Consider the following 18,337-nt stretch of genomic DNA (forward strand, 5'->3'; position numbering starts at 1 on the left):
TACTGAAAAAGGCATAAGTGATTTTCTATTATATAACACGCAACACTCTTTTCCGTTTTGCAAAGAGGGATGTAAGTAAAGTTCAGGTTAAACCACAGTCGAAAACAATACAAAGCTATATTACACTTTCGACGTATACTAAAGGAAGTTATTTGCAAAATACTCATTTTGAGTGATCTAGAAGAATAGGGAAATCCAGTCGCACGTATTTAAAGGGATTATAGGCACAAATTGTTTTTGTGTTCTTTACATTGATGTCCATAAGACTTTGCTCAAACCAATCCATGCCCGTACCCGCAGCGCATTGCATTGAACGGGCAACATGTTCGTAATTAATATGACGCGTGACAATGACCGTGTCGTCTGCATAATGATAGTTTGGCCCCAGAAACAAATGTATGAATGCCATTAGCAAAAACATTAAGCAGAAATGGATATAGAATGGCGACATGAGGTACAACTACTCTCGGTATTGTTCGTGGACTTGGCGACTCTGCTGCAATTTCTGTCTGATATCTTTGTTCAGCTTGCCCATCGTAAGAATAACCGAACTGGCTCAGCTTAACCGCGTGAAATTAAAAGTTGTAAGCTATTTTTATAAGGTAGGCTGAAAGAAGGGAGAGAGAAAAAAAACTGGCAAAAAACCCAAAACTGTTAACCTTCTTCAGTAGATGTGAATGGCTAACAATATCAATTGCTTTTGATTAAAAAAAATCTCAGCTAACATGGTGTTTTTGAAAACAGAAATTAGCTAATATGCAAAGTCCTCGAGCACCTTCTGTGTTCCCCTCCCCTGAAGAAAACTAAACTGACCTGGATGAAATGTCAATATAAACATCCAGAAATGACGACATAACATGAACATATATTTTCCTAGAACTTGTGCAATAATCGGAAACAGAGAAATCGGGCGGCAGTTTTCAATCCGATTTGCTGCTCCACGTCTGAAAAAGGGCCTCACAATGGCGGCTTTTAATTCTTCCAAAATGTCGCAACTAATAAAAAAAAAACATTAAGCATATGAAGAAGTATGTGTTTTATAACCATGTAATAATAATAATAATAATAATAATAATAATAATAATAAATTTTTATTGGTACAAACATTTCACAAGGCAGATACTTGGGTCTGTCAAAGCCAGAAGAGGCTTGTGGGACAGCACCCTACAGTTCATGCTTGAAAGAGTCCCCACAAACAAGAAGTTCAAAACTCAAACACAGCTACAGACACAGAACAATGTAGGTAATGACGGTTATTTCCACATATGCACACTAAAATATAGTTACAACTTCTCCCTAATAGCTTGGAGTGATTCTTTAAATTTTTTAGAGCCTACAGGATAGATATGATCTGGTAAATTGTTGAAAATAAATGGAACGTAAAAATTTCGCACTTTGTTTTCGTACTTCGTTTCTGCGAAAGACACCTCAAACCATTCAGCATGCCGAAAGGGTCTACATAGGATGCGATCGAGGCATTTTAGAAGTATTGCTCCGGAAGTATTTTAGAACAACCGTGTTTACAGGTAAAGGATTAAAAAAAGGCAACCCCAAGCATGTTAGCATTTCTTCTTCAGTTTGTGACACTGCACTGTGCACAATACTTTTAAATATTCCTTTCATGGCTGAGTAAATTTTTTTGCCCTATAGTCCTGGGCTGTGACCAAAAATGGTATTCCCGTAGCGTAATGCACTGTATGCTAAAAAATAAAATCAAATAATAATATTAAGTAATAATAATGCAGGATGTAATGCTGCCTAAAGCTAGATTCGATCCCCTCGCCGCCGTCTGGAACGGCACGGCAACTCCAGTATCAGAACTTCGGGAGGGAGACATAACATAACCGAGAAGATGAAAATTTACGCCGTGCCACGAATTCCTCGTGAAGGGCCCTTACCAGGAGGCGCACCCAAGTGAAAACTAAAATGAAAAGAAAAAGGTTGGAGTGCTTGGCCACTAAAAGCCTGAATAGCTTGCTCGTTTCATTAACAAGTGTTAAGGAGAAGAGCGGATCGTTGGCGTCGGCTTGATTATGTGTTGCGACTCCGCGGGAGCAGCTCGGCATCTCCTCAGCAAGACACGCGGCTGGCACTCGAGTAACTTACATCTACTTAGGAACACACGAGGCTGGCAGTCGCGTATTTGACTGCTATAGCATTTAAAAACGCGAGTGCCAGCTTCTCGCGTATTTGTAAAAAATTGCAATATTATAAATGGTGTCTCCGAAGACTTCTTTGCGACCGTGTCCGCCTAATGTACGATACAAAAAGCGCACAATATGTTCCGTTTGGAATAATTGCAAATATTTATTTTTATTTGTTGACATTGTAACTATATCGCCCTGTGGGCATTATTGTATTTTTTTTTTTTTAAACACTATTACAAGTGAAAAACGACAGCGTCATTATCATCAATGGACACAATATCTTCCGGGAGGCCGCTCTATTTTCTCGCGGTTTTGACAAAGAATGAATTAGCAAACCTGTCAGTCCTGTAAGTGGATACGGTAACCTTCTTAGAATTCGGAAAAGGGGGTTCAAAAAAAAAAAATAAAGTCATGTTTTTTTTTTACTACGAAAACAAACTACGCACCGTCAACCACTCAGTTCCCGTCCAAATGTACCGCTAGCGGTCGGAACCAGAAGCCAAAGTTTCGGAAGGAGCCGTTTTCTCGTTAAAAGTTAATTGTTTTAGAAAATTTTCAATGGTTAAATGGTGGCTGAAAACGTCTACAAATACATGGGCCTGAATGGCGCAAGCTAAGGAGAATAAGCCCCGTTTTTCCATTGAAAGGTTCTGAAAATCACGTAACTTTTGAATAAGATAACTTTTAGTTCTGGCAGTGGAGCCTCGTACGGAGCGCTAGAGCTACATTTGGCCGGACACTGAGCTTTCGGCGTTTGATTTATGGTGGTGAAAATATCCCTGCCACTTTGTTTTGTGGCACACTGTAGATAAAATGTCGCCTGTTAAGCCTGCTAATAGCTAAACCTTGTTAATTTTGATCTCGCAGAAAAACGCGCACCTTGAAACCTGCGAAGACGCTTTGATTGAATGTCCTTTTAAAGAGTTTGGATGCAGCGAGAAAGTGAGTATGTTGTGTTTAGTTACATAAACGGGTGTCATAGTGCCTATGATCAAGCTGGATTAAGACACGTATATATATATATATAATTTTTTTTATTCATTTTTAACAAGCTTTTTTTTTTAGTCACTCAATTTGCCTCCAGTTTATACCTCCAAAAACGGTCGCGCGGACTTTCTATAAACCCCGACAAATATGCGAAAAATATTTAGACTAATACCTTGCTATAAAAAAAAGGATGTGGCTAAATATGGTGGTTTTTCGTTGCCGGCAAACTAAAAATGCTTTATCCAACAAAACACGTAGTATAGATCAATTATCAGGGCGTATGAGGCAAAGCGTCTACCTTTTAAAGAAGGACAATCACCTGATAGTATGCAAATAATCTCATGAGACTAAACTCCCGCAAATTCTGAATGCCTTGTTTAAAATATACCGACATTATGCCAAAGGAAAACCGAGGTCCTTTGTTGAGCTAGGTATGTATAAAAAATGTGATGGAAGCTGTTCTCCGGAAAATTTTCCAGGGACCAATTTTATTTTGCTGTTCTTTGCTATTTTAATAAACTTAACGCGTAACAACTAGATATTGCTCAAATTACATGCTATTTTGAACAACCGTTTTTAGCCCCAAAGAAAAAAAATGCAGGAACATGAGAACGACCCACACAATGCACTGCTTAAACAAGTGATCGTTGTGAGTATACGCTATTTTTCTGTTGGGTTCCTTGGATAGGTGATTAGTGGAGTCTCTATAGACATTTTCCACAAGAGCGCCGCCATCTTGAATTGTCGTCACTTCCAGTATGGGCGACGACAAAATAGTAAAACGTTTCAACCTGTAACTAGTAAAAAAATAGAGGGGAGCCAAAACGAGAATGTATGACGGTTAGGCTTATATCCTAAATGTCTTCTATTGGTGTGGTGACGGCAAAGTAATGTTTTCGCCCATACTGGAAGTGACGACAATTCAAGATGGCGGCGCCCTTGTGGAAAAGGTCTATAGTCGGTTACAAGTCAAGAAGGTAGGAGAAGCTCCTCCCACAACTGTGATGCGCCCGTTTCAAATCTCTCCGCAGTCGAAAGAAGAGTTCACTGGAAACGCTCCTTGTTCCGCTTCAATGGATTCCCACTTGTCTCCGATCCCACTTTTTAAGAAAACGACCTCTGTATTCATCGGAGAGGGAACCAAGCCCGTGAAAGCAGCCTTTGTATCCATCCGGGGGGAAGCTAATCCCTGAAAGTCGTATTTGTTTCCGTCGGCGGGGGAGAACTCTAATCTCCCTCTCGTGGCTTCCACAATGCTAAGTCAAAGTCGAAAGATAAAGCAAATATGTACTGAAAGGCAAGACCCTCCTCACGCGTTGGCCGCGACGTCACGGAAACGGTGGAACGCTATTGGATGCGGAGGTGGCGGAGGGATATCTGATTCCCTTTGAGGGGCATTTGCCGCTACCTTCTTAACCTGTAACTGACTATATATAGTGCACTCGTGTGCGGGGCGTTACACTTTGGTCGAATTGTATCTGCGAAAAGTACGAATCGCACTGGAAGAATTTGTCACGTTACTGCCTGCCAAACGGTCTATTATGTTAAGCCGTTCAGTATGGTAGATGCTAAATTATTTCTTCGTTATTAACTTTTTAACTGGTAAATTGATAGGTATGGTCTCGATTATAAACATTCTGGCCAACGTCGAAAACCATCAAATTAGCGCGCTTTGGGGAAATAATTTATATGGGCGGCATTTTACGACGTTAAAAAAACACTCAATTTGGACGCGATTCTATAGGTTATGATTTTTTCTCGGAGCTTTCTTTTGCTCCGGTGGTTCTGCTACCCGTGAGCCGACCTCGCAGTTACCGCCTGGCCTCTTCCGTATATGAGAGAAGCAAGTGTGGTGTCAGTTCCAACCTATCCGTTTCTGCTCTTCGAATGAGAATACAAGAATTGGCTTTGATTGTTCGGGTTAACTGCGTCATGCGAAAAATGCGTTTCGGCGCACGTTGATTTCGCGCGTTGGCCATCGCGGACGAAGGCAGCTGGTGCGGAGATGTTTTGATAAAAAAAAGACTATTTCAAAACGCTTTTCAGTTAAATTTATTCTCGGAAAGCTGTAAAAGGCTCCCGTGCCACATAATTTCGTAGAGTGCGCTGGTTTAGTTGTTTCGGTGATGGCCACGGTCTATTAAAAACAACAAAAAAAATTTTACCAATGAAACGTTAATTACTCGAACGAATACGTGCAATATAAAACACATTTTTTATTCTTCTGTCATTGAATCAAAGCACGCTTCTGGTAAACTACGACGGGGCATTTTGATTCTGTACTACTGCTAAACATAATAAACATAATATTTTACCAGATACGTTGATAATAGTTTTTATTTATCCTCGTTTTCCGATGTAATAACTTTCCTCGAGAAAAATTTGAAGCTCTGAAAACAAGAAGTTAAATGAAGAAGCACTAGGCAAAGTATATAGCATTTAATTAACGGGACATGAAGTGATATTCCCAATAGACGACATGCGAAACTGCTTGGTGCTCTGGTAGCACCGTGTTCGCCGCCATCTTGGCTGAGTCAAGTTTCTTGAGTTTTGTTTTCATAGCATATTGAGGGCAGTGACGCCGTGCAAGTTTTTGTGATGTAGCAGCTTCGTGGTTTTACAACTTTCGATCACCTAGTGTGGACGAAGGACTGACCGCCGTGGCCCTGATCTCCGAGTAAACTTTCAATTCTTTTTCAACCGCAAGGCTCACGAAATCGTACTGTCTAGCGGTTGAAAAGATCGCCCGCCATCTTAACTTTAGGCCACTACTTTTTTTTATTACTGCAAAATCTATAAAACGACCACTAAACTGAGATTATAACGAGTTTTTTTTTTGTGTGTGTTTCCAATCACAGAAGGCGATGGACACGATTTCAGAGCTTCAACAGAAAGTAAAAGAAATGGAGCGGTGCAACGTATGTATATACATTTTCAGTAAACATGAATGAAGTTAAATTTTTTTTATTAGAAATCCATGTGCAACTTGGATATACTAAAGCAGTGCAATCGAATCGTTGTTAATAACGATTGCAAGTGTAATGAGATTGAACACTGCAGCGTTCTCGATGTGATTCGCATTAGCTTCGCCTGATAAAAAAAAAACTTCCACGCAGAAGAAATTTCTTGAAGCACGTGGGAATTAATTCTTCATGTGCAGGTTTGGCTCGTGCCACCTGCGATCAATATTAATTTATGCATGTCATAAACTTCAAGGATTCACAAATTCTATGCCTCGTGTGAGGCTTTTGTGAGGCTGTGAGGCTTGAACATACGATCATATCAGATATGATTTTGGTTATGAGGCTCTTCAGGCCTTGTGAGGCTCTATCGGGTACCATGGGTCGAAATGTCGGCGTTTTAGAATACGGCCCACGGCCTTGTACACGTTTAAAGAAAGAATATAGATGAATAAATTACAAATATTTTTGTTTACGAATGTAATCAAATAAATTACTTGAATGCTCAAGAATAAAGTAATTCACCGTTACTACAAAAAGTAACCGTTCCTTTTCGGATTCCTTGATTTTGAAAGCGAAATATTTGTTTTTGCCGGTTTGTCGACGGGGTTTTCAAACTGTTTATTATTGGATTACGGTACAGAAATTATATTCTAACCTTAAGCCAGCAATTTTTTTGTAAATCACGCTTCTATCGGAGACTCTGTTTGATCATTTATTGATATAAAAACTTAAAAAGAAGATCGCCTTTAGAAAGGGGAGGGAAACATGGGAACTGTTAAATGTAATTTCGATATTTCCAAAATAAATAAATGTAATGTTGCGATTGCTTGGTAATAAGTGTGTTCAAATTATTACAGAATTACCACAAAAATATTCGATTACAAGTAATTTGATTATTTGTAGTGGGTACTGCAGAAGTGTGAATACGGGGTAGTCTCGGAACCTGAGCGGCTCGCATTAGGAGCGTGGTGTAGATCGCGGCAGATGTCGACACCGGTGCATTTTCGGTAGGGTGGTAGGGTCGTGTGGCGTGCGCCGCAATAGGCACTTTGCGAACGTTTGCGAACGCCTGAAGCAGTATTCGGCAAACTTGACGGGCTTCAGCGAATTGTTGTCTACACACACAGCCTCACGAGCTCCCATTGCCGAGCCACGCCGGTCCCAACACTACCCTACCCTGTATTCTAGTATACTCTAGAATTGTCTCAAGCCCTGCTCCTTCTTTGTCATCTCACGTGCTGTCTGTGATGATTATATCCCACCTTCTTCAGTTCATTTTTGCAAGTCTAAGCCAAATTTCCGAAGAACGCAATCTTCGATGTTCCGTGTCTTCGCTATGTAAATATAAAAAAAAACATTGCGATGTAAAATCGCGTTGAAAATATAGGAATATGGGATCCCGCATAGTTTTCCTGATGGTAATATTCGGAAATCGCAATAGCATAAAGATAAAGTCAACTTATGATTACTACATTTATTTAGGTTTGAAGGAAGACGGAAATACATTCTTGAGTGAGCATATATACGAGTGTTTATTATTTTTTGCAGATGTCTCAACAAGAGGAAGCGAGGAATGAAAAAGCGAAGCTGGAAAAAAGAATACAAGAACTGGAGAACAGTCAGGTACAGTGAAATACATCTAACTAGAATAATATTGAAATGTTTCTGCTTTTTGTAAGCTACCTTCAATTCGGAAAAACAACTTGCATTGGATGTGGTGTAATGGTGCTTACGAAACTCATTTCAGCTTGAGGCGGATCAATATCGAATTGACCTTGAAGGTCTCCAGAACTGTGCTGCAGGTAGGTTAAAAATTTAACCTCGTAACTTCGAACACTACATTAAGTTTGCCTGAAAAAACTACAAAGGTAATAGACAGCCTGAGACCCTGTAGGAATGTTTGTTTTGTTCGTCACGCTGTGCCGAAAATCGCCGCTGTAAATTACGTTTACATTCAGGTATTCGTTAGGAAGAAGACTCATGCGTACGCAGTTATGGCGGGTGCAGGCGATGCCACCTAGTAAACAATGCCGGGGCCCTCACCCACCCCCTCCACGGCCACCCAAGCATCATTTATTTACTCGGTAATGCAACCTCTTTGAGGCTTCAGCATGATGAACACTGCGGTGAAGCAAAGTAGACGCCAGTCGCCGCGAAATGTTAACATAGCATAAAGGAAGACACGCTTCAAACTTGAATCCCGATGGCCCAACTATACTCCGTTTCAAACATAGCGTGCAACGTAGTCAAAGCTAGCGCGCCGGTTTGCACAGCCGACCGCGACTACGTTCGCTCCACAAAATAGTGCGGCCCCTGAAAAAAAAAAAAAAAGTCGAAAAGTGTACATCTTTGTAGCTAGTAACTAATAGTGGCGTTATGATTTCGAGAGAACACCGATTCTTTTTCAATAAAAAGGAAAAGATAATGTAAACTACTCCAAATTATTTTCCGTTTTCGTTCGTGCGGCACTCGCACTCGCTTCGGGTTTTCGGGTTGTGCGGCTGCCCCTGCCTCGCCGGTTTCGTGAAGATGGCGTCTTACGCGGGAAGCTTTCTTTTCCTGCTCGGATATTTTCGAAGATTCGTTGTATGAAGATCTCGCAAAAGTGCAAGCAGGTGATCGCCAACGTGTACGCGAGTTCAAGAACGTGTTTCCCGGAGACGTCGGTCCGAGAGGTCCTGGAGACGTTCAGTAACGACGCCGGAGTGTCTGGCAAGGTGGCGTCCCCGAAGCGAAGACCTCGCAACGTGAAAGTTCCGAGCACGCGGACAGTATTGTGAACTGCCACCTGTTGTTTCTGGTGTTGAAATCGGCCTTATGGCTTCAAAGTGAAACAAGCGTCAAGAAGGAACTGTGTCGGTGATGAATCGTGCCTACGGCTCCGTCTGCTTGCGGGACCTTACAGCAGGCGGTGCCCGTGATTGCATTCCGAAGCGTCTGGGTTCTTCTGCCTGCGGGACCGTAACCATGGTCGGCTCCGTCTGCCTGAGGCACCTTAACCTTGGTCGGCTAAGTAAACGACGCACATGCCCGTGCCTGTATTCCGAGGCCCCTGCTTTCCTCGAAAAGGAAACAACACTCGATCCTGATCTCGAGTGCCGTGTGTTGTGTACGCGTCTATTGTGAATCACTCCCGGTTCATGGGGGCGCCGGCATTAGAGCACCGAGATACTGCCGTCTGGATGACTTTTTCCATACACCGGCGAGTATTCTGACTCTGGAGGAAACTTCCATGAAGTCACATCACGTGAGGGAATGCCAAGCCGTCTGAACGATGGCAGTGCGGTCCCCTAATCACAATATTCGTTATATAAAGGACCGTCCACCACACTCTCAAGGTACTCTCTGATTTTCACGCTACCATGTAAATAAACGGTTTTAAATAGAGACGCCCTGGATCTCGACCGTTCTTCCGTTTTGACGAGGCCGGCGCAAGTTCGAGCGGAACACCGGCCCCTAGTCTACCTTCTTATAAATAAAATCAACAAGAAAAGAGGAATTGAAATATGCACTTCCGCAATACGCACAATCTTGCACAAAAATCGGTCGAGAAAAAAAAAAAACAAAAAAAAAACTTTGCGCCCTAAGTGGATTCGAACCACCGCCACCGAGATGTCGGAATCGCAAGAGCAGCGCCTTGTACCGCTCGTCCACGAAATCTCGCGGAGTAACACAATTTTGTGTGTTTTTTCATGCGCACTACTTCAGTAGCTTTCCCAGCGTTGCACGCGATGTTTGAAACGGAGTATAGTTCAGACAAATCATTATAATACACCAATAAAAACATTTCAAGAAACCCGTACAAAAGATGTTAGTCAAACACTGTACGCCAAAAGCAAAACTAAAACACGTAAGTAGGTAAGATGCAACCTTCCAAAGCAAAACATCTCGAAACATTCCTTGACCCCTCAGCTCTGGTGAGGGGCACTTCTTTACATGATTGCCCATTAATGCCTGAATAAAGGGCCGTTCACCCTTCAAAGCTACAAGCACCATACTCCGTTCATCGTTAAGCTGACCAGGAGCTCCGCCTTCAGCGTGAGCTCGCTGGCTTCGGCAGTGCTTGGGTTGCGCGTGCCCGCGCGTTAATACTTGTGTTATCAAGACCAGAAAGCTCGCGCTGAAGTCGGAACTTCTAAACACAGCTTAAGGGTGAAGGGCGTATAGCTATACCCCGAGATCGGGGCTTTGAACACTCTTCTGCAGAACGAGCTCTAGCACTAGAAAGGCACGTCTCAAAGCCAGTAGCCGGGGCTAGTTCGCGCTTCTAGCTTTAGCTGGATTCTCAGCACAAGGTTGAACGGAGTAGAGGCCATTGCAAGCATGGCTTTCCGGCCGGTGCCCCCTGCGTGCAAGCACGTGCGGCATGCGCGTGAAGAAACGTTTTCCAGGTCCGCGATTGCGAATGCTTTCTCGCTCGAGTAGAGAGACGCCGGTAGCCAGATGCCCCGCTTGCAATCGTCTGTAGCTCGCGTCAGCATCGCAGCCAACGTGTCCAGCAGCGTTCCACAACAAGCACGACGCAGTCAGGCGGCGACGCCAAGACGGGCGCGTCGGAAGGTGCAGCGACTCTCGAGGAGCTTCGGCGTGATCCGCTTGGGGCGGGCCAGGAATCCACAAACGATCACGGTACGCACACGCCTTGCATAGGTCGTGCATAGGACTTATGCTGCAACGTAGTATAGGGGACATAAGTGGAGGCCGCGGTGGTGCCCTTGCGTCGCTCTGGTCGGGCCAGGTGCGCTGGAGCCCCGATGGGGCCTCGGCTGGACGAACTCGGGAAGGTTCCATGGAGCGCGCTCGGTCCTGATTGGATTGGCGGGGAGGATACGGCATATCTGCACCTGAACCTCGAGGGTTCTTCTACAAACATGCAACGTTACCTTCAAGGCCCGTTAATTATTAGCCATTTATTTCCCTATTCCATCTAGACAACTATTCCCCTTCATTGGTGACATAACATTTGCCTTCCTTCCTTCGTCCGCTCAGCTTTATTTTGTTTTATTTTATGATAAAAGCTATGTATGCACAAACAACACTAATGGTGGTATGAAGGTATGCGATACATGACGGACTGCGAAAACGCCCCCTGAATATACTCGGGTGCGTTTTTCTGGTCAGCTCCGGATCGCTCCCAGATTTCCCCTCCCCTCTCTCTGCCTCTCTCTTTCTCACACGCACACGGACACACCGGATTGTCGTTTTTTTTTTTGCTTTTGTTTTTACACATAGAAGCATGTATGAGCATGCAATAACAATGTTTCATCTAAGGGTGTGACTTTTTGGGTGGCATGTAATTATTTTCTTTAGGCGACTTCTATTTCGGTGTGCTACTTCGTTACACAATTACGAATCTATGTAGTTCAACCTCGTGCTTCATGGCGAAAACTAGATCTAGGAATTGCTATTAAACTCGGTATTCGACGACCATGGAAACAAAGAAATTACAATTCTGAATAAACAACGGCCGAGTAGGGTCACTCGAGCGAGTGACCTCAGGTTGGGATATCGAGGTGTCACTACATTGTACCATGTCACGAAAAGTGCAAGACAAGAAATATGTCTTAGGTTGGGGGAATGCACACATGAATGACTATTTTGCCTATGAAATAGTTTGTCCATTGTACAAAATATTTTTTCACAGAGCGTGCTACAAAGTTACTGAGAATAAAATTTGCGGTCGGTATGCGGGAAACAAATCCTCGGCACTGAAAGGGTATATGGTGATGTAAATCAGTAGCCTATATAATCACAAAAAAGAAAAGAATCTTGCCTGCCACAGAGTCTTCAGGCGTCGTCTTTTCCGTGCTTTTTTTTTTTAGCGTAAATAGCCCATTTATTTATTTCAATTAAATATTGCAAGTTATGGTGATGACGCGGTGATAAAGAATGACATATGATTGCGTAGCTTCTCTTTTCTTCTTTCTCACCAGAGCCTAGAAGATAAAGTCGGTCGCATCTCAAAGGAAGCAGCCACCCGAAGGAGAGTGGACATGCTCAACGAAAGAGTCGAGACGTACCTTGGTTCTTTGGAACGGCTGCTGAACGGCCTGCGTGATGTAGACGAACAATGAAAGGCACTCCCCCACTTGTACCTGTCTCCGATTCTGTCTGTATCGAGCTGCTGTGTTCCGAGCGTTCCAGCACCCATACTTCTGTTGACTGCATATGAGTGGCAGAACTCATCGATTAAACCAGGAGTCTTCAAAAGTACACGTGTTCAGGCGTTAAATAAAATGAGTAGTTTCCAGATCTATACATTTTATGGGGTTTCACGACGTTGCTTGCGCTTTTGTTTTGTTCAGAAATACTGAGTATCTTATGTAAAGACAACCTTAGAAATGTGAATTCGTTTGCTTCTCGTTTGCGCGGTAAACATTCGTGATGCAATTTATAACCCGCCCAGTGGACGTTTTTTTTTTTTTTTCAAGATGGGTTCTTCACATGTGCAGGCCATCTTCTTGCAGCGGCGAAGGCTCGAGCTTCGCTTGGCGTTCAGAAGAATACTTGCACTACCTCTCCTGCCTCTTTCGCGACTCGGGTCAGCCGCAGAGAAGTCAGGAAAGGTATCGCAGCTCCCATTCCACACACCAGCCGTAGTTGGAGTTTTTGCCACTTGGTGTAGTGTTTGATAAAAAGTTCCATTGAAGAAATAGTGTTCGCTATATAATACCTCGTCTTACGTGACAGTAAAATGTAACTTCTCAATTACTTAAGGTGAGTCTTGAGCTGGTCGAAAACTTGCTAACTACATTAGATATTTTCAACAAAACTATAGATCATTCCAATAATCGCCATCTTCTAGCCGTCATGTTCGTCTGCTTGGCTGTTGAACTGATGCTGAGTATGTGTCGTAGCTTTGTTTTCGCGGAATATCCAAAGGGCGGCCAGCCTCTGATATTGCTTCAAAGTGGTATAGTGTTTGCAATTTATAAGTTCTTTGAACTTACAATTAACTGTCATCGTATGGCACCAGCAACGCGTCTTGGACGGACATTTTGGCCAACAGTATACAGGGTGTGCGGGGGTAAGCAAAAACATAAAATTGAAGGAACTTCCAAGGGCAGTGTGTTCCTTCCAGTTGGCTATTATTTTTGCGTTGTTTTTGAGGGCCCGCAATGAGTGGTGAGTATTTTAATGATCTCAACGTCGAGTGCTAACTGCCGTACCTCCTAAGATTTACTTATACGGGATCGACATGCCTTCATGATCCCGTGGGTGTAAAGAAAGTTCACTTGTTTCTCGAACAAATGACAAATCTGCAGAAGCTATCGTGGGCGCATCTTCAGCGCTAGCTATTTGATTAGCTTGATCCATACACCTGAGCACGATTTTAAACGTACAAATTTCTAAGCGTTTCAGCTACTTCGTGAACGCGTCAAGGCATCGGCTTTGGGTACCTACCTACCCGAGGCGCCGAAGATATGCGCCGAGTTTCCCCTCGGGCACCCGCAGAGGTCACCGAGCTGGGTCCTTGTTTTAGCAGACAATCTTTCGAAAGCATTTTTTTAAACTATTATCACGGCTCCTTTTACGCGAACGCTAGTCCCTATATACAATTTTCTGGTGTTTCGACTTCCCCACTATGGTATTCAAGGTTTCTTTCTCAGATCATCATGCACATTGCATTTGGGTGTATAGTGCGCTGCAATATGAAAAACCCTCTGGGAACGCGAGTCCGAGGCGGTGGCTTTCGGGGGCGCTGCGAGCGCTCCGGGCAGTTCCATTCTGCTTCGAGGGGAAAACGCTCACTCGGGGCTCAGCTAAAGCGCGCGCTTATCAGTTTGTGCTGAGCCCCGAGTGAGCGTCCTCCCCTCGAAGCAGAATGGAATTGCCCGGAGCTCTCGGAGCGCCCCCGCCAACCTCCACCTCAGCCACGCGCTCCCAGGGGGTCTTTTATGTTGCGGCGCACTGTACAGTGTGCTCAACTATTAAATAAAGCCCGGGAGCGGTGGTCGAAACTTACATCAGAGCTGTCCAGCGATTAAATCACTGATGCGGCGGAGAATAAGGCGGCTCTTATTCTTGCGATTGTCGCCACTCCCCGCTACAATTATCGCATGATCTCCTGGTTTCTTTATCGCCTACGCTCTAAATTTGTACTTCTTTGATTTGTTGTTTTTGCCGCCTGTTTTCTTTCTTAGTCACACCGACGGACTGACCATATGGGCTACCATATCTCGGTGATCTTGCAGTTTCCCTGATAAAGGCAACGTTTTTTAAACAACACAAAACAAAATCGGAGGACGACATTTTTTATTAATCGCCAAGTCGCGCACTGGTGATTTTTTTGGAGCTGAGAGTGTAACTCCAGAAAACAACAGCGGCATAAGCTGCCAGAGAGAGCCGGTAGATGACGCATGCAGTCTCTCCGGCCACCACCCCGCGTTATATTTAACTGTTGAGTACACTGTACTTGCCGCTCGCCGTAACCGTAATGGCCCATCGCTGTAAGGAGAAGGGTCGGTCGAGGCGCCGCATTGTCGCGCTTGTCGCGTTGCGCCATCTGTCGGCAGCCCATCGAAGCGGGCTAGCACATTCTATCAATGCCGCCGCCGTCCTGCGATTACCGTCGTCCGGCAGACATCGGCAGCTTAAAAAACATGACACTGGGGCATTTCGAGGGCGTATTTCTTACGGAATCGCTCGCAAGTCCAACAAGAGTCGTTGCACACCCACCCAAACACAAGTTAAACATAAAAGAACAGGAAGTAATTCTGTCTCCCTGTCATGGCGGCCTGAATTGGCCCGCACATCTTGTATACAGCCAACGGTACATGCCCTTCTTCTCTTAGAAAAATCTCAATGCACTACGACCCCGGAAACTCGGCAATGAGGCCCGTGCCTGACGCCAAGAGGCCGTGAACAAATTGGTCAAAAACCTGCGCCAGTAAATGTTGGCGATTGCGCATTACGAATAACGGCGATAACGGTAACACTTTGATTTTCTCCTGTGACGTAGCAACTTACGAGTTAGGTTTTACAAAGAGTAACAGATAACGTACTTGCGTTACTAATTTCGATGACGGGTAACTTCGTTACGTTACTAATTGCATCTTCTCCGAACTTAATAAAAATGTCTCATCGAAATTTCTTCGTGTTTCTAGGCGCCAAGCAATTAGAATTTTTGCGTTTCCACCTTGTTTATTTCCGACTATTTCTTACCAGCATTCAAGTGGAACCATGAACAAAATAAGGTAATTATACTATAATCGTGAAGGGCATATGTTTTGAAATATAGAGCTTACGCATGCCCATAACGTCAAAACAGTAAAATGTTTCAATTCATACATACGAAGTAACACGAAAGTTACGTGCGTCACGTTTTATCTGTAGGTAGCGCGTTTCCTTTTCTTTGAAGGTAACGTAAATCGGTAACGAGTTGCTTTTATCTAGAAAAAGGAGAACCATTTTTTATGTTGCTCTTTTTTAGTAACACGCCAACGACACGAGTGTCAGCCGATCGCTAACGCATTACTCGCGTCGGATCAGGGCCGGCACTCGGCCGTGATGCGATGACGTCACACTCTAAGTTCAGGGGCCTTTCTAACCCATACTTTGTTTCACATTAACTCCGACTGCTGCCAACGTTACGATCCGGTTGAGCCATTACCATTAACTGTTTGTCCTTTTAGACGTAGGCTATAGGTGACGCAAGATACCGCCCGTTACAAACGGTATAGCCATCAACATCCATTCATCGAATCAACTGGTACATAAAGTGCAACGTCACGACTCTCGCCGCTATTGTGCGCTTTCTATCACCGGCTCCACCAATCAGGAATAGTGAATGCGGTCTGATCATGCACTTTTCTATGTGCGTGATTGGCTGATCCGGGGATTGCAGACGAACAGTCACGACGGACGCCGTAAAGGTGCACTTTTGGGGCAGCCTGATTGGGTCCATCGGATCATAGCCTTGGCTACGGTCGGACTTCATGTGAAAGAGAGCGTAAGCTGTGTTTCTTTAGCTTACTAACCTGCAGCGGAGGAATCGCCTAAGTGCCAACAAAATGTGTCAAAGGAGCCGGCGTGTCACGCTGCGCGATGCCAATAACCTGAAGTTTGGTTAGACAAGGTGAGTCGTAGGAATCTTTAGCCCTTTGAGGGCATCGCATAAATCGGTTCTTTAACATATTGAATCAGTGTTTTGTATGCAGGTGGCCGATGATTGTATGTTTTTGAGAGTGAACTTACCCGAGGAAAGAGTACGAAAATACGAGCTTGATTTAAGCGACCTACGGCCTTCGTCTGCTAACAAAAGGCGTGTGATCGGCGAAACAGCGGGCAGGTAGGTGCATGTAAGAGTGCACGGGTGCGGGGTGGTGGAGGGTTGTATAGAGATCACGTCACGGGCAAACCGTTGCACAAATTTGTTTCGTTGACCTAATATCTGCCATGTCGCCGAAAACGAAATATTTGAACATAAAACAAAAATGCTGGTGTATGACGAGCCTATAGGGGAAGCGCTCGCCGCCCCCCGTCCTTTAAGTTTACGCGTGGTCACAACCCGCTGACACACACAAAAAGAAGCATTATGAATAACGCTTTTTTTCAAGCGCTCTCTTTCTTATTTTATTCTGCCTTAATCTTTCCACCACAGGGCGACGCTAGCTCCAACGGATACGGTTATCACGTTGCCACGGGTAACTGTGCTCTGCTGCGAGAATCCGGCTGTTATCTGAACGAGGGACCGGCATACGTCCATAGAGTAATATAGTAAACGTAAAGAGAGGACACAGGAGCCGATTCGCGGCCCAGATAGTGCGTTTCATACCCTCCGCTACGTGGCGCTTTTCTACAATTTGGTTAGAATTAATTAAAACTCTTTTTGTGAAAAGTATTTATTTTTTAAATGGCAATGCTTTAAAATTGTTTAAAGTACTTAAAACGACTAAATAGATTAAATCAAATACGTCACAAAAACCACGTGATGAATGGCGCCTGCCATGGCCTGCCTGCCTGCACGCCGTCGCCTCCTCTGCATCATTCTGCATGGCCTCTGCTCGTCCCTGCGTCGTTCGTGTGTGCCGTGCGTGCCGTCCATCTGTGCTTTCTGCTGCATCATGTTCCGTCGACTTTGCAACAATCAAGGTGACGCATGACCGCCCGCGTGCTCGCATGCTCGGCGTGAATTCGTGGAGCCGATCGGTTCGAGCTTCTCGCGCTGTTGTTTCTGCCGGGCTGTCTGGCTGCACTTGAACGTGTGTGCATGTTGATTTTCGATGAGATTGTTTTAAAAAAAGAATTTAACTTACGACCTTGCACACGACATTGTCCATGGGTTTACATATGACGGTGTTGAACGGACCTCTAACATTGCGGATGGAGCCTTGGTTCTTATGCTTTCTGAAATTTCCAGGAGGTGCGTTTGCACACACTGTTGTGCACACTCCAACAACGTCTTCTGTTTAACGCAGTCTCCTCATTTCTCTCATTCGGGAGCTTAAAGGGGCGGTGCAATGATATTCAATTGGAATGTTTTTCACTTTACACGAGCTTACTGGCACTAGTGGGACTCAAGGATACTCGCACGCAACGCCACTGACCAAGAAACTCCTCTGTTGCGCTGTAATTTCGAGGACAAAACCCAGTGTTTTTATTCAATCTCTCCTTCGAAAAACCTGATGACATAGCTGGACGGTAGCAGTACCACCCAGTGACGATATTTGAATACGGCTCATAGATTGGACCCGAGCATGGCGTGGACACTCGATTTGGGCTCGTGATAATCGATAGCTCGAGAAACATTCGGGTAGTGTCCTGTGTCCAATCGCTGCAATGACGACAACCGCCGAACCATAACAATGTCTGGAACTCAGCGCGTATCCTGTGCCTTGCCAACCCCAGCGCATGACTATGACCAACATTGGCGGCATGTACTCGGCTCCAGATCACGGGGCCGCTTCTTCTGGCTGCGAGTTGAGGGGGTGAACTCTGCTCGTTCTTCTTTATTTTTTTCTGCGACTTCGATTGCGTGTGGTGAAAACGAACGGGTATATTTTACGGATCATTAACGTTAGGGATTCTTTCTAAGCGGTATTTGCGCAAAATACAAATATCAGTGCATCGCCCCTTTAAGACTGTTGGCTTCACAGTAAAGGCTGTGGTCTGTGGTTAGGGGGCTTCAAACGTAAGCTTGGTGTGTCTGGTGATAAGCCATTTTTTGAAGTTGACAACGAACACGTTTACTTTGATGAAAATAATCCCTGGAGAAGGGGAACAAGAGGGACAAAGGTT

General features: G+C 44.4%; 1 pseudogene; it reads left to right on the forward strand.

Moving 5' to 3' along the window:
* The window catches only part of LOC120837932, a 50,208-nt pseudogene extending 37,861 nt beyond the window's left edge, over positions 1-12,347 (forward strand).
* The last annotated feature ends 5,990 nt before the right edge of the window (positions 12,348-18,337 follow it).

This window comes from Ixodes scapularis, unplaced genomic scaffold (assembly GCF_016920785.2).
Source record: "Ixodes scapularis isolate PalLabHiFi unplaced genomic scaffold, ASM1692078v2 PGA_scaffold4__175_contigs__length_147842914, whole genome shotgun sequence".
Lineage (NCBI taxonomy): Eukaryota > Metazoa > Arthropoda > Arachnida > Ixodida > Ixodidae > Ixodes > Ixodes scapularis.